Source organism: Neofelis nebulosa, chromosome 6 (genome assembly GCF_028018385.1).
Source record: "Neofelis nebulosa isolate mNeoNeb1 chromosome 6, mNeoNeb1.pri, whole genome shotgun sequence".
Lineage (NCBI taxonomy): Eukaryota > Metazoa > Chordata > Mammalia > Carnivora > Felidae > Neofelis > Neofelis nebulosa.
Genome location: NC_080787.1, coordinates 62345791 through 62360201, shown reverse-complemented (window position 1 = coordinate 62360201; position 14411 = coordinate 62345791). Strand labels below are relative to the sequence as shown.

General features: G+C 32.8%; 1 protein-coding gene across 1 annotated transcript in view; it reads left to right on the top strand.

The window, feature by feature from the left end:
• Positions 1-222: 222 nt before the first annotated feature.
• The window catches only part of LOC131515421 (protein eyes shut homolog), a 319079-nt gene continuing 304890 nt past the window's right edge, over positions 223-14411 (top strand). The window contains exon 1 of the mRNA XM_058736158.1: positions 223-358. The gene's annotated coding sequence lies outside the window, so the exon portion shown is untranslated. The remainder of the gene's footprint in view (positions 359-14411) is intronic.

Sequence of the window (14411 nt, the reverse complement as noted above, 5' to 3'; positions counted from 1 at the left end):
GGTGATATGATCACATTGCTGTATGGTCTATAAGAACTATCATGCTAATACCTTTGTTGCTATTACCAGTTTCACTCTCCTTTTTTGTATGGTCATCTATGAATCAACTCTTTAAATCTTTTTTGTTTTCTTAGCTTATAAAGGAGATTGTGTTTCCCATAAGTATGAGTCAAGATTTAATATTCTTCAATTAATCTCTCCAAAGATGATAATTTTCCAGCTCTAACAGTAACATTCCTGTTGGCCTCCATTTGTAGGTTCATGGTGTCTTATAGAGGGATCACATGCTTATGACTTTTTCTTTGAATCTTCACAGCTCCAGGAAACCGAGGTGCACTAGACTTCATTCATATACAAGGTAAGTGAATCTCACCCCATCTCTCCTATCCTTTATATAGTGTGCTGAAGTGTTTCACAGACATGATTAGGGTGTATTTCAAAATAAGAAAACATTGGTATATAAAAAATGTAAGTGTCTCTTACAAATAAAAAAATTATATATATATATATATATTCTATATATATATTACATAAATATACCTATGTTGTATATATTGCATAAATGTACATATATATGTTTATATATGCATATATAAAGATATGCATTTATATAAGAATGTAAATATATATGTTCTTAAATTTCCCATGAAACATACTGCCAAAGAATGCTTAAATAAATAGTAAATGGAAAACAATGAAGCATTCTTATAAAAGGAAGCGTTGAGTAGATTTTCATAAAGACAAAAATAGTTTATGTGTGTACCCCATATAATTATAACTACTACAATACAATCATAGACTTTTTGTTTTATATAACTGGAAATTCTATTTAATATAATTATTACTCAAAAAATAATTTTGGGGGGTGTCTTGGTGGCTTAGTTAAGTGTCAGACTCTTGACTTCAGCTCAGGTCATGATCTCAACAGTTTGTGAGATTGAGCTGCATGTCCAGCTCTGTGCTGACAGCACAGAGCCTGGTTGGGATTCTCTCTCTCTCTCTCTCTCTCTCTCTCTCTCTCTCTCTCTCTCTCTGCCTCTCTCTACCTGTGCCCTGCTTGCTGTCTTTCTCTCTCTCTCTGTCTTTCAAAATTAATAATAAATAAACTTTAAAAAATAATTTTTGAGGTTTTCCTAAATAACTGAAATACAACATGACAAATATGATCAATAGAGAGAGTGAACAAGTTGTATTTTAGTAGAAGCAAAACTGATTTCTGGCAGATAAGCTGTTTTTAAAAGCGTTTGATCCTTGAATGTTTAGCAAGTATTGTTTTCCATAAAATGCATGCAAACCTATGTATACACACACATTCTCTAGATAATTCTCCAGACATGTTTCCTCAAAAACAATAATTAAAAAGAAATATGTTCTATCTATATAGACGCTCTAACAAAAGGGTAGTGCATGTATTCAATTTCGAGTGCCTGTAGACATCTTTTCATGATTTCTCTATGTCCTTATTCTTGTTCTTAGAACATTTGGATCTTCCCCCAAATTAATATCTATTTTATTAAATGTATCATTCTTAACTGAACAGTATTTATTTTTGCAGAAGAAATATTCTAACTCACATATTTGAAAAGAAAAAAATGTACAATTTTGAAATTCTTAAAAAGAAAATAAAAATGACCTTTAGAGGCTGCATGATTTGTGATTTCAGACTGATAAACACAAGTTTTTCATAAGATTTTTAGTCAATCCAGACCTCTGGGGAAAGGTCATAATATTAATCAAGGTAAATTTGTGACATACAGTGTAGGAGAGAAAGAAAGTAAAAAAAAAGTATGAAGTGAGTTAGTGAGAAATGAACTGATTGGGCATTGAAGAAACTTTCATGTAAACCTGAAGATATTAGTTTAGAATAGCTGGTCTTTTATTCAGTTTACTTCATGATGGGAAGAATTACTACTTCTTGAAAATTATTCCACATCTGAATTTAGGATGAATGAGGAAAACTGGAGGCAGAAAAAAGTATTAGCACTGAGTTAAATTGTGGGCATAATGCTGTGAGGCTTACAATAAGATATCTGAGAGCTATTTCATGAAAAAGTGTCAATAATTAGTGTTGTATTGAATAAAGGAAAGAAAGGAGGAAGAGACAATGTAGATTCTAAAATTTTCACACATATTGAAGACATTTTGTACAATAATCAGTTATTCCAATCAAGCATAAGCTTATTTTGTGCAAATTAAAAAAAAAGTCATTTGCTATTTTTGCTTTAGAAAAATGGGATGATTACAATGTTATCAACTATTAACTCAGGGTTAAATATTGTAAACATAAAATTATTTGAAAATTATCTACTTCCCATGTAAACTGTTTTATTCATAATTTTATAGGAATGAATCCCCTAATTTTAGATATTACAACTATTTTAGAAATACTGAGTTTAGAGTAATGAATAACAAAATAACTAAAAGAAACCTGCTACCTAAAATGTTTGGATACTCAAACTTTATTTTTTTTTTTTGGTGATCTTTATTTATTTTTGAGAGAGAGACAAAGTGCGAGTGGGGGAGGAACAGAGAGAAAGGGAGACGCAGAATCCGAAGCAGGCTCCAGGCTCTGAGCTGTCAGCACAAAGCCTGATGCAGGGCTCAAACTCATGGACGATGAGATCATGACCTGAGCTGAAGTCGGACACCCAACTGACTTAGCTACTCAGGCACCCATGGATACTCAAACTTTGTAAATGTCTGTCAAATCTCTGATGTAACTGAGTTTGTTAGATAGTATTAGTTATTTAGTTACATAGACTAGTTAGATAGTATTAAAATACTATTACTGAAGTATTACTACTTGCCTGTATTTCTATGTCAGTTTTAAATTTCTACACTCTCATTATAAATTATTAGTTTTATTTCTGGAGGTAAAGATTAATTCCATAGCATAGTAGGAACTAGCTAAATTGTTAAATGAGCAGCAAATTCAGTGTACTTATGATGTATCTCCACTCTGATTAACTCCACCTAGATATTTATTAGGAAACCAATACTATGTGGTAAGATGGGTAGTCTAGAAGAGCAATGAATCTTTCAGGTCACTTTTATATTTGTTTAAATTTACTAATAAGATGTTATCTGTATATAGGTAGTAGTGGATTTAAATTGGCATACCTATTACAATACAAAAAATAAGGCATTGTATGTTTCCCATCAGGAGAACAGGCAAAAAAGGGAAAGATTTTCATTAGATATTAAAATTTGTTGATCCGGCAGTAACTTTTGCAATGTCAATGAAATAACGGGCATGCCTTCAGTTCCACAGAAGTAAAAAAGGAATGAAGTAAGCTCTCTTGGATGTTAGGTGAGAAGTGGTTCTCAACCCTGACTACACATTAAAATTGGAGTGCTTTAAACAAACTCTGGTCTTCTCATCAGATAATTCATTTTAATTGGTATAGGATGTTACTTATGAATCTATTTATATTGATTCATCTGATAATTCTAATATTTCACCAATGTTGAGAACATCCAGATTAGTTATTCTGTCTTTAGCATGCATCATAATTGCTCAGTTGACTTGTTAAAACACCCATTGCTTGACCTCCCCCTCAGAGTTACTGACTTAGTATGTCTGGGATGGTGTCAAAGATTTTTCTTTTCTAACAAGTTTCTAGGTGACAGTGATGCTGTTGTTCTCAAAGACGTCACTTTGAGAACTGCAATTTACATTAAAACAACAAAACATCATTATCAACAACAAAATGGTACCTGATAATTTGGATGTCAAATGTTTAAATGGCGTATTTTTAAATATTTATGTCACATCTACAATTGCATATGTTTAAAGGAAAATAGTTTATGAATTAAGTCCTATTAAAACAATATCCTAATAAAACAACTTAAACCCATATAATTAGTTGCATCTTTTTAGAAATAAGTTGTATCTTGGTAATCTGGCAATGGACTTTCATTATCAAAATTTTATTAAAGGAAAATAGGTTTTTTTTAATCTGTCATAATTTGCCAGAAATCATAATTTTTAACTTCAGCATACTAACTCAATTTTCCATTCACCTGTATGAAATTAGTCAAACTTGAGCTGAAATTTGTTCCTGTTAAACTTTCCTTAAAAGTTTACTTATAAGGTTTCAAAAACACTGCATATATTTATCTTTATATTTTACACATAAATTAGGACCTTGAAGTGAATTTAATTAAAGGATATAAAATATGCATACAAATTCTTCGGTATTGTTAGTAGCTACATTAAAAAGTAGAAAAGACAATGATGTCCTTAAGCTTTTTTGCTTTAGAAAAAATGAAAATATCTTGTTTTGACTAATATTCTTTCACTACATTTAAATTGCTAATTGGTTTTAGAGTATGAGTTGTCCTTTTTTTAAAATCAGCATTGAATAAACATGATGGAATATTACAGTACATAATACTGTATTGAAAATGAATAATATGCTTCAGGAAATACAAATTAATATTAATAAATGTCACTTTGCTTTTACAATGTTCAAATGCAAGTTACATAGACTTTCTTAAAGTCATTAAGGATACAGAAAATAAATTATCTTAAGAAATCTTCCAGAGATCTTTACATAATTCAAATAGTACTGCAATGTTTAAAGATAGTTTTTTCTATGCATCACATTGTCATTTACTCTCATAAACATAATAAAATATAATTGACTTTTCTCTTTTGAAAGAAAACATGTCTTATTTTAATGAGAAAAAAGCATGTATTCAAATAATGATTTGAAGTACAATTTTAGGTGAAACAATTACTTCTCTAGTAAATTGCTACAGGTTCATAAGAATTTCAGAGCACAATGTTTCTAAGAGGATTTATGTTAGACCATGATTTTAGAGAGAGGACACTAATGCTAATGAGTAACATATAGTATTGTCTAGGGAATATGTCAGCATCAGGCTGTAAATGAAAAGCTGACCATAAATGCCAAGCAGATAACTAGGGACTGCAGTATAGTAGCAAATAAGGTCATTACCCAGTCTGATACTTACACAAATGGCAAGGTCAAGATGAACAGTGACTCCAAACTAAAAGGCAGACAGGATGCTCTGCAGTTTGGTTAGGACCGTGTATTTTAGAGATCTGTCAACAACTGACAAACTAAAAAGCCGGTAAGTATAGGAAAGTCAACGAGAACACATACTATTTGTTATCTGAGGTAGTTTACTCTTGAAGATTTAGTTTTTCTTATCTTTCGTAATAGCATGGGTAGCCCAAGCTCCCTGTAGAACTTGAGATTTTTAAGTGGAGTAATGAAAATCAATGAATCAAATGGCCTGGCTGGATCAATAAGGAGAATCAATTAAATGGTTGGAAAATTCTGAATGGAGAAGAATTGAGTTCCTTGGAAGGACCACTGTGTTCCTCAGTCTTTTTCTAGAAGCTGGATTTGTTGTGTCACCTATTTATTTAGTACTCACTTCCTGAGTACATACAGTAGTATCAGATACACAATGGTCTGTAATTTACAATAGCTCCGTAACTCAATTGAAGGAAATAAAAATGTTTTAAAATATTAAGTTACTTCATCCTTCAACCTTAATACAGAGTTTTATTTGAACAGTTCCCCAAATCTTAGAGAATTCAGCAATTAAGTGACCTGGCCAGTTGATGTTTGCCACTTTCTGCAAATATGTCACTTTTTGAGCATGCAATTTTAATGACAGACTTGTAAGAGATAAGGTTTCATTTAGTCTAACCATCCCAATGGTTCTTGAATCCCAACTCCAGTACTTTAGACTTATGTTTATCCCCTTTAAATGTGAACGTTTCTACTAATGAATAATTCAATACTTCCCAAAGGTATCTCATTTCATCTTTCAGTAATCATTTTGAAAATTCGCTTATATTTGAAATGAGTATCTGTGTCCTCCTAATTTCATCTTTTGATTCCACCTCTCTAATTACATTACTTATGTGATTAAAAACGATCAATTAACACCTCTTCCTCAACTAAACCTTCAGATATTTTAAGATTCCTATGATATGCCCTGGGGCTCTTTTTAATGCCACCCCCACCCCCATGGGACTCTTTTAGTTGCATTTTTAATTTGGTGTAACAAACAAGGTCAGCAATGAATTTCCAGCTTTTTTCCTGAACAACTGTGTTAACTCTGGTAAGTCATTCAACTAATTTCCTCACATCTCAAAACAAAACAACAACAACAAAATTCACTAGTCTTGAACTCTAGAATACTTTAAAAAAATATCTTTGACAGCAACATAATTTTGTTACCCTTTTGTCACCCTTCAAGGGCTTTTGCAAACCTCTTTGTATTTGACGTGTTAATTATGCAATCACTTAAATCATACTATTTTGTGCAAAACTCAAATATAGCAATATGTAGCTCTGATTCCATAATTTCCTTTTTCATCTTTTCAATATGTCCTTTTAATTCTGCATTTATCCTAGAGTACATATGAAATAATTTATTTTTGCTCTTCATTAGAATAACTTGTAATGTAGTTGTCAGAATTTGGGGGTTGCATTTTAGACTTAAGAAAATGCTTGCATCATTGTTCTTTGATTCATTTATTAAACAAACAAAAAAAAAAGAATTGAGGACACAAAACTGACCCCATAACTTCTGTAATTTTGTTTAATCTGATTTTGATCTTTATTTTTCAGAACTGTTCAAATATTATTGGAGTTGTATCTGGCTGTATTGAATTGTTCCCACATGAGGTTATAAGGTTGCCCCTTCCTTAGGTTCCCTCCATGTCTAATTCACTATAAATAATCCCTACTTAGTTACAATTAAATCTGAAGTATCTCTATGTGGAAGGGGATGGGATTTCAAGAATTACTAAACTTTGTTTTTTAAATAAATGGTAATTCCAACAGATAATTGGATGACCACATGTTTTGGTAACTGTTATCTTGATTTGCCTGTCTTTCCCCTTTGTAATGAAATGATGTTTAATTTGTTTCAATTTTGGTCTTAAAACCTCCATCTCCTCTCTCTCTCTCTCTCTCTCTCTGTCTCTGTCTCTCTCTCTCTCTCTTTTAAATCTCTGATGAAATAATTTGTTGAGAATATCTAATTCTTGGATTGATAGCAGTTTAGAGATATCTTGGTATAAAACAATATTCTGTCTTCTGTAGTAAAGACCCATTTCCTTAGAATAGGTTATCTGTGAATTTAATCCATTTAATAGGAGGTCTGTTCTATCCCCTGTCTTTCTGATATATTTAACTATATTTAAAAGTCCTTATAATCTTACATTTTATTTATTTACCATGGCCTTATCAATTTCCTCTTAGTTATGTCAGCAGAATGTATCATTTTAAGCCAAAACTCCTTATTGATCAGTGTCATTTTTTAAAGCCTTGACTATACCATTGCCTCTCTAACTTTTAGATATTTTATACTCCCTTGCAGTCTTTGTTATAGTCTAAAATTTAGCCTGCTACCTTTTTAAAAAATCATTTCTTTTCCATAGTTGAAATGTTTATATATATATATATTTTTTTTCCAGATGTTATAGAATATAGTTTTTGTCATCCTTGCTATTTATCAAAGTGAAAAATGAACCTCAATATATGATTTTAGTGACACTTTCTAATTAAAAAAAAAGTTTATGTTCTATGTATTTTTGAGAGCAAGAGAGACAGAGCATGAGCAGGGGAGGGACAGAGAGAGAGGGGGAGACACAGAATCCAAAACAGGCTCCAGCCTCTAAGCTGTCAGCACAGAGCCTGATCAGGGGCTCGAACTCACAGACTGTGAGATCACGACCTGTGCTGAAGTCAGACACTCAACTGACTGAGCCACCCAGGAGCCCCAAAAACTTCTAATTTTTTAATGTTTGTTTATTTTGAGAGAGAGAGAGATTGCAAGTAGGATAGGGGCAGAGAGAGAATCCTAAGCAGGCTCTGTGCTGTCAGTGCAGTACCTGATGTGGGGCTCAATCCCATGAACTGTGAGATCATGACCTGATGCGAAATCAAGAATCAGTCGCTTCACTGACTGAGCCTCCCAGACACTCTGACAATTTCTATTTATCCAGATATGTAAATGGTAAAACACTCATTACCACTAGAACAGATCTTTTGAGGAAACCACACTGTTTATAATATTCATAGTCATTCAATCAGTGCAAAGTATTTGTTGTGTATTCATAATTCACTGTAACTTACATCATACACAGTTCATAATTACAGATTACTTAAAAGGTCTTTGGATTTGTTGAATGCACATTTTTGTCCCACATCTAACTATAAGTAAATATGTATTTAATTGATATTATGTTTTATTTGAACTAAATAACTGTCATTTTCTTTTGGGTCTGTACAACATTTAGAATAAAATTAACATTGTAATTGACTTAGCTGATGGTGTTAGATAAATATACCTTCTACTATTAATTGAATATATGAATAAATTGATATCATTCTTTAAATTTCATTATACTTTGGTTTCAGATTTTAATTTTAGTTTTCTTTTTTTTTTTTTGTATATAGTATTTTTGCCTTTAGCTCTTCCTCCACTTAAAAACTCAGAAGATAGGGACGCCTGGGTGGCTCAGTCGGTTAAGCCTCCGACTTCGGCTCAGGTCATGATCTCGCGTTCTGTGAGTTCGAGCCCCGCATCGGGCTCTGTGCTGAGAGCTCAGAGCCTGTAGCCTGTTTCGGATTCTGTGTCTCCCTCTCTCTCTGACCCTTCCCCGTTCATGCTCTGTCTCTCTTTATCTCATAAAAAAATAAATGTTAAAAATAAATAAATAAATAAATAAATAAAATTCAGAAATTAGAATTGGACAGAGGAGGTGCAAATAATGTCTTATTATTCTTCATTTTAAGCAAAATAGATTTATTTATTTATTTATTTATTTATTTATTTATTTGTATTTTAGAGAGAGAGAGGGAGCAAGTGGGGGAGAGGAGCAGAGGGGGAGAGAGAGAGAGAGAGAGAGAGAGAGAGAGAGAGAGAGAGAGAGAGAATCCCAAGTGGGTCCCATGCTCTGGGGGTCTTAATCCCACACCCCTGGGATCATGACCTGAGCTGAATCAAGAGTTGAACACTCAACCAACTTAGCCACCCAGGTGCCCCAAAGTGGTGAAATAGATATTGATCAAATCAAAATGAAAACTTTTTTTTTCCCAGTAATGTAAACACCACTTTAGTCTAATTACTGCATAATGTAGGGCTACTTTGAACTTAAAATGCACATGACTTCTTATAAGTTATATTTATTTTATGAGTTGATGACACTTACTTTTGACTTCTGTATATAGTATCCCTTCTGGTGGTACATATTGTCATTTATCCTCCACAACCAGGAAACATTCTGGCAGTGAGAGCTTTACTAGGTGAGATGGGAGTTTAGTTTCAAGCTTGACTAGTTCAAAGCTGACTCCAGTACTTTAAATCTTCATTTATAAGTCATTCTTTCTCATATTAAGGGGAATAGAACCTCAGTCATCTTCATCCCGAAGCACAGAAATTCCTTCTGAAACCCTGCGGCTACAGCAGTGACATCTCTAAAGTTACAAATGTCTGTGTGATAACCCTTTTACTCAAAGAAAATGCATTTACCGACTTCAATATATCCTTTCATTCCTCTAAACAGAAGCAATTCTTTCCAGTTATGAATTACTTCCTAGTACATTGGAAAAGGAAAACATTCTCATATTGTGCCTCTTCTTAAGCTTTTTTCATCTCCTTTTATTTACATTTTACAAAGGAATGATGCCTCAAGAGCTAATATGTAGGACATTTTGAGATGTGATACAGTACTGGCTAGGATTAGTGAGAATCCTATTTCAAAGTAGGATTAAAAACAAAAGCAATATCATATGCTTATGTTTACATCACACTGAGACAATATGAAATCTTATAGGGAAAACTTTATTTGAAAAAAAAAATGATATCTTTGACCTAACAGTTGCCTTTTCTTTCATGATTAAAATGTACTGCTAAATTAAGAAGCATTTTCTGGGGCACCTGAGTGACTCAGTCAGTTAAGCTTCTGACTCTTGGTTTCTGCTCCGGTCATGATCTCACAGTTTCATGAGTTCAAATCCTGCATCAGGCTCTGCTCTGGCAGCAGGAAGCCTGCTTGGGATTTTCTCTCCCTCCGTCTCTCTCTGCCCCTCCTCCTTGCACTGTCTCTGTCTCTCTCAAAATAAATAAATAGATAAACTTTCAAAAAAAAAAAAGAAGCATTTTCCATAATTCTTGATAAAATACAACTAAAGTACCTTAGGTTACCAATAGATTTAAAATCTTGAGAAAGTAAGGGCCATGTCTATCTTGTTCATGTGCTTGTACTCAAGTATCTGGCACAGTGTTAGCCGAATAAATGTTTGCTTGACTGCATTTAAACAAATATTTGATGAATGAATGAATCAATGAATGAATACATTGCTGCTGAATATTGTGCATGGTGAATACGAAATACATGAATTAGATTAACTAAAAGGATCACAATTTGTAAAGTTTAACTTTTTTGACTAATCTACCATAACGTGGGAACTTGGAATTAATTATTTAATTATTTATTTATTTAATTAATACATATGCCCTCATTTAATAAATACTGTCTTCACAGAAACAATTCTGAAATGTATTTTGCAGTTTAACTGCTAGCAAAGCAAAGATATAAAATACTCAGATATGCCCTGCCATTTCTGTTTTTATAATGCAGTTAAATTCTAAGATTATCTTGAAAGGCTCAACTTCATGAAGTCTTTGATCATGTTTATGTTATGGTTCTTTTACTGAAGTGTATCTTTTATACACAGAAATACTTCATCAGTTGATGCCACAGGTATGTGTGCCCGGGCACTATAGCTTTTTTTAGAAATAGGAAACATTTACGGGACTATGTCTTCATAAAGTGGAATTATGAAATTCATGATACAGGAAGTATTCAAAGAAAAGTCAGAAGATTTGTGTTCTAAATTTAGATCTAGCAATTATTACCCTTGTGAAACTGGATGAGTAATTTACCTTCTTAGGGACCTGTTTTCTCATCTAATTAAGTGTGGGTGTGGTTTTATTGTCCATTTTATTAAATTATTGTGAAAAGCATTTATTAGTGGAATGCTACTTTTGAGCACATGACTTGCCTTAATCATGAATTTGCGGTAATAGCAACAATATTATTACTTCTAATGGTAATATTTGAATGCATTAAATGCTTTAGATAATATATACTTTAATCATCCCATCAGCTGGAAATATAGGTATCATTGTCCCCACTTTTCATATGAGACAACTAATATTCAGGGAGTTTATGCAAATTCTAGAAGTCAGCAGCTTATAGTTGTCAAAGCCAGGATCTTACCTTAACTTGTCTCTGAGTCTCTTAGTCATTATCATAGCATCCCCTTGAGAAGTGTAGAGTCTGATAGAGGTATAATCCTATGAAGGGAAGGTAGAGCATAATCTACAGTATACTGACAAAGGGTCACAGGGACACAAAGGACAGAGAACTTTTCTCTCTAGGGAAGTCTCACAAGGCTTCACTGAAAAGGTTCTGTATGAAATGATATTGGAAGGATGGATAGGCATTTTTACACGGGGAGATGTGGGTGAAAAATAGATGGTAGGGAGAGACAGGGAAGATGAAGTGGAAAGGATGTTCCTCAGCAAGGGAATATTCGCACATGCCCAAAGTAGTGAAGTAGAAAAATAATTTAACAAGCCTAGGAAACTGTAATCAATGTAGTGAGGCAGAGATGCAGAGAATTCAAAGGCAGATAGAACAAAATTGTGAAATTATTTGTACAGCAAAGTGAACAGTGTTAACTCTTCTGTGTAGCCAAACTACATTTTCAAAGAGGAAAATGGTTAGCTTTCATTCTTGAGAAGTGAGAGGAGAATAGATTAACAAGGGTTAGGGCAGGTATTCATTTCAGGAAATCAGTATAATAGCAGGATGAGAGATGTTAAGGGCTAAGATTAAAAAATCAATAATGTAGGTGGAGGACATGAGTTAAATGTGAGGAGCACCTTAAGTAATATCAACCAAATATTGTGAGCCAGTTGCGGTGGATGAGGGAGAGAAATTAATGTTATCAACCTTTCAGATATAGTGACTGAGTAATTAATTATGGTGTATTTAATTGAACTGTATTTAAGTCAAGCTATTAGGAAAGAATAAGGAGGAGGATTCTGTTTTAGGCATTTTAAGTTTGAGATGCCTGTGGAACAGGTATATTCCACAGGCAATTAAGATTTTAATACTTTTGGTTGAAGTCAAATGTGAATTAGTACATACAACACATGAGTTCTCTAGAAAGAAGCAACACTTTCCTTGACAATATGTATATTTAACTATGGGCAGCAAAAGAGAGTCAATGGAGGAGACCAAGAAAGGACAATCATAGAAGTAGAGGAGAGACCAAGCTGGGGAGCATGTGGCACAAGGAGTTGAGGAGCAGTGTGACAGAGTGGAGGTGAATTTAGAGAATATGGAATAAAATTCCATAAATTGAAGGTAGTATTTTTATTCTAAATAAACATTTAGTATTAGGTAGAAAAGCATCAAATAGTGAAATGAAAAACTAGATTTATATACTTAGTGTAATGTGCTGAATTGCACACCCACAAAATTTATACGTTGAACTCCTAAGCCCCATCACCTATGAATGTGACTTTATTTTGAGATAGGGTTCTAACAGAGCAATTTAGTTAAAATGAGGTCATTAGGGTAAGCTCTAATCCAGTATTACTGGTTTCCTCTTAAAAAGGGGAACTCTGGACACAGAGATATGAATAAAAGAGTAGACATGTGAGGAGACAAAGGGAGAAGGCACCCATCCAAAAGTTGAGAGGAAAACAGTTATTTCCCTCACAACCAGACAAGAAATCAACCTTCCCTACACCTAGGTTTTACCGTTAGTCTCCAGAACTGTGACTCAAAAATTTTCCATTTTTTTAAGCCATCCTGTTTATGGTACTTTATGATAGCAGCCTAAGAAATTAATATATTAGTCTTATCAGGGTAACAGTACATTAATACTGAGCCATTTGTACTTTGAAACAATTGAATTAACCTCTTCTGTTTATATAATTAGCAATAAATGTCATACATTTATTTAAATATAAGATATTTTACTTTTCTGTGAATATAAATACTTCATTGGCTGAAATATAACAACAAGCTACTGTAATAATTTCTGAGTACAAGTAACAAGCAATGAGCATAGTATTTAGATAGTCTATTGCTTACAGTAGATAATGGATTAGTTATTACTATTTATTCAATTTACAGATGAGAAAATTGAGGCACCGAGAATTTGAATAATTCACCCATTCTTAAATTGCTAGAATATGTCCAACCAAGGCAGTTCTAGAACTGATTTGAGAACCAAGTTCTTATCCACATCATTGTCAGTTATTCATTAAAAGTTAGTCATGCTCTTTTCTATGTATTTTCAAATACCTTGAGTTCTATTATAATAATAGAGCAGTTAATTTTATGTTTCATCTATGCATTTAGTTGTCAATTCAGTCAGAAAGATCATCACATATGTACTTGGCTATACAAAGTGAAATATGTAGGCTGAAGAGGACTATATGATACCAGGACAAGTAGGGAGCTATGCCTAGCTGTATTTCAAAAGTTTAACTATTCAATATCCAATTAAAAAGACTAACAAAAGTAGGATTCAAAGAAATAAGTGAAGTGAAAAAATTGGATGTGAAAAGATTGTTATGTTAGAATAGTGTATTGCATGATTTTTTTTTTGTTTTTGCACTTGTATAGTTATATAGTCTGATGATAATTCATCTGATAAAAAATTTAATTTCCAGGTAATGATAAATATACAAGCAGTTAAAACTTCATTGTACAACAAATAATAATGGTAGAATAGTCTAAGAAATAAAGCAATTAAGTTCTGGCTTTCTGGAAATTTCATTATTAGATCACTTCTATAACTTGAATCTGTTAACAGTACAAATCTTTGTAACTTTGCTCAATACTATAAACTTTACATTAATTTAAGACTGACTGGATTAAATGTAATTGTATTAATCTTTCTGACATTTGTATAGTACAAATTACATTTATGAGCAAAATATGATATTCTTTTCCTCTAGTAATTTTTTTTGTTTTAATATATATACTCTTACTCTTAGATCAAACACTCCACAGCAAATACAAATTAAGTAGTAATCATAATATAGTTTCCTATATTGAAAATTTACATGAACCTAAACAAAAAGGCAACATCAGATAAAGTAAAAACTCAAACTGTGAAAATGAAACAATCTTTTTATTTTATTTTATTTTTATTTATTTATTTTGAGAGAGAGCATGTGCAATAGGGAAGGGGCAGAGAGAGAGAATCCCAAGCACACTTCCTGCTGTCAATGCAGAGCTCAACCAGGGCTCAATCTCAGGAACCCTGAGGTCAAGACCTGAGCTGAAACCAAGAGTCCGATGCTTAACCTACTGAGCCACCCAG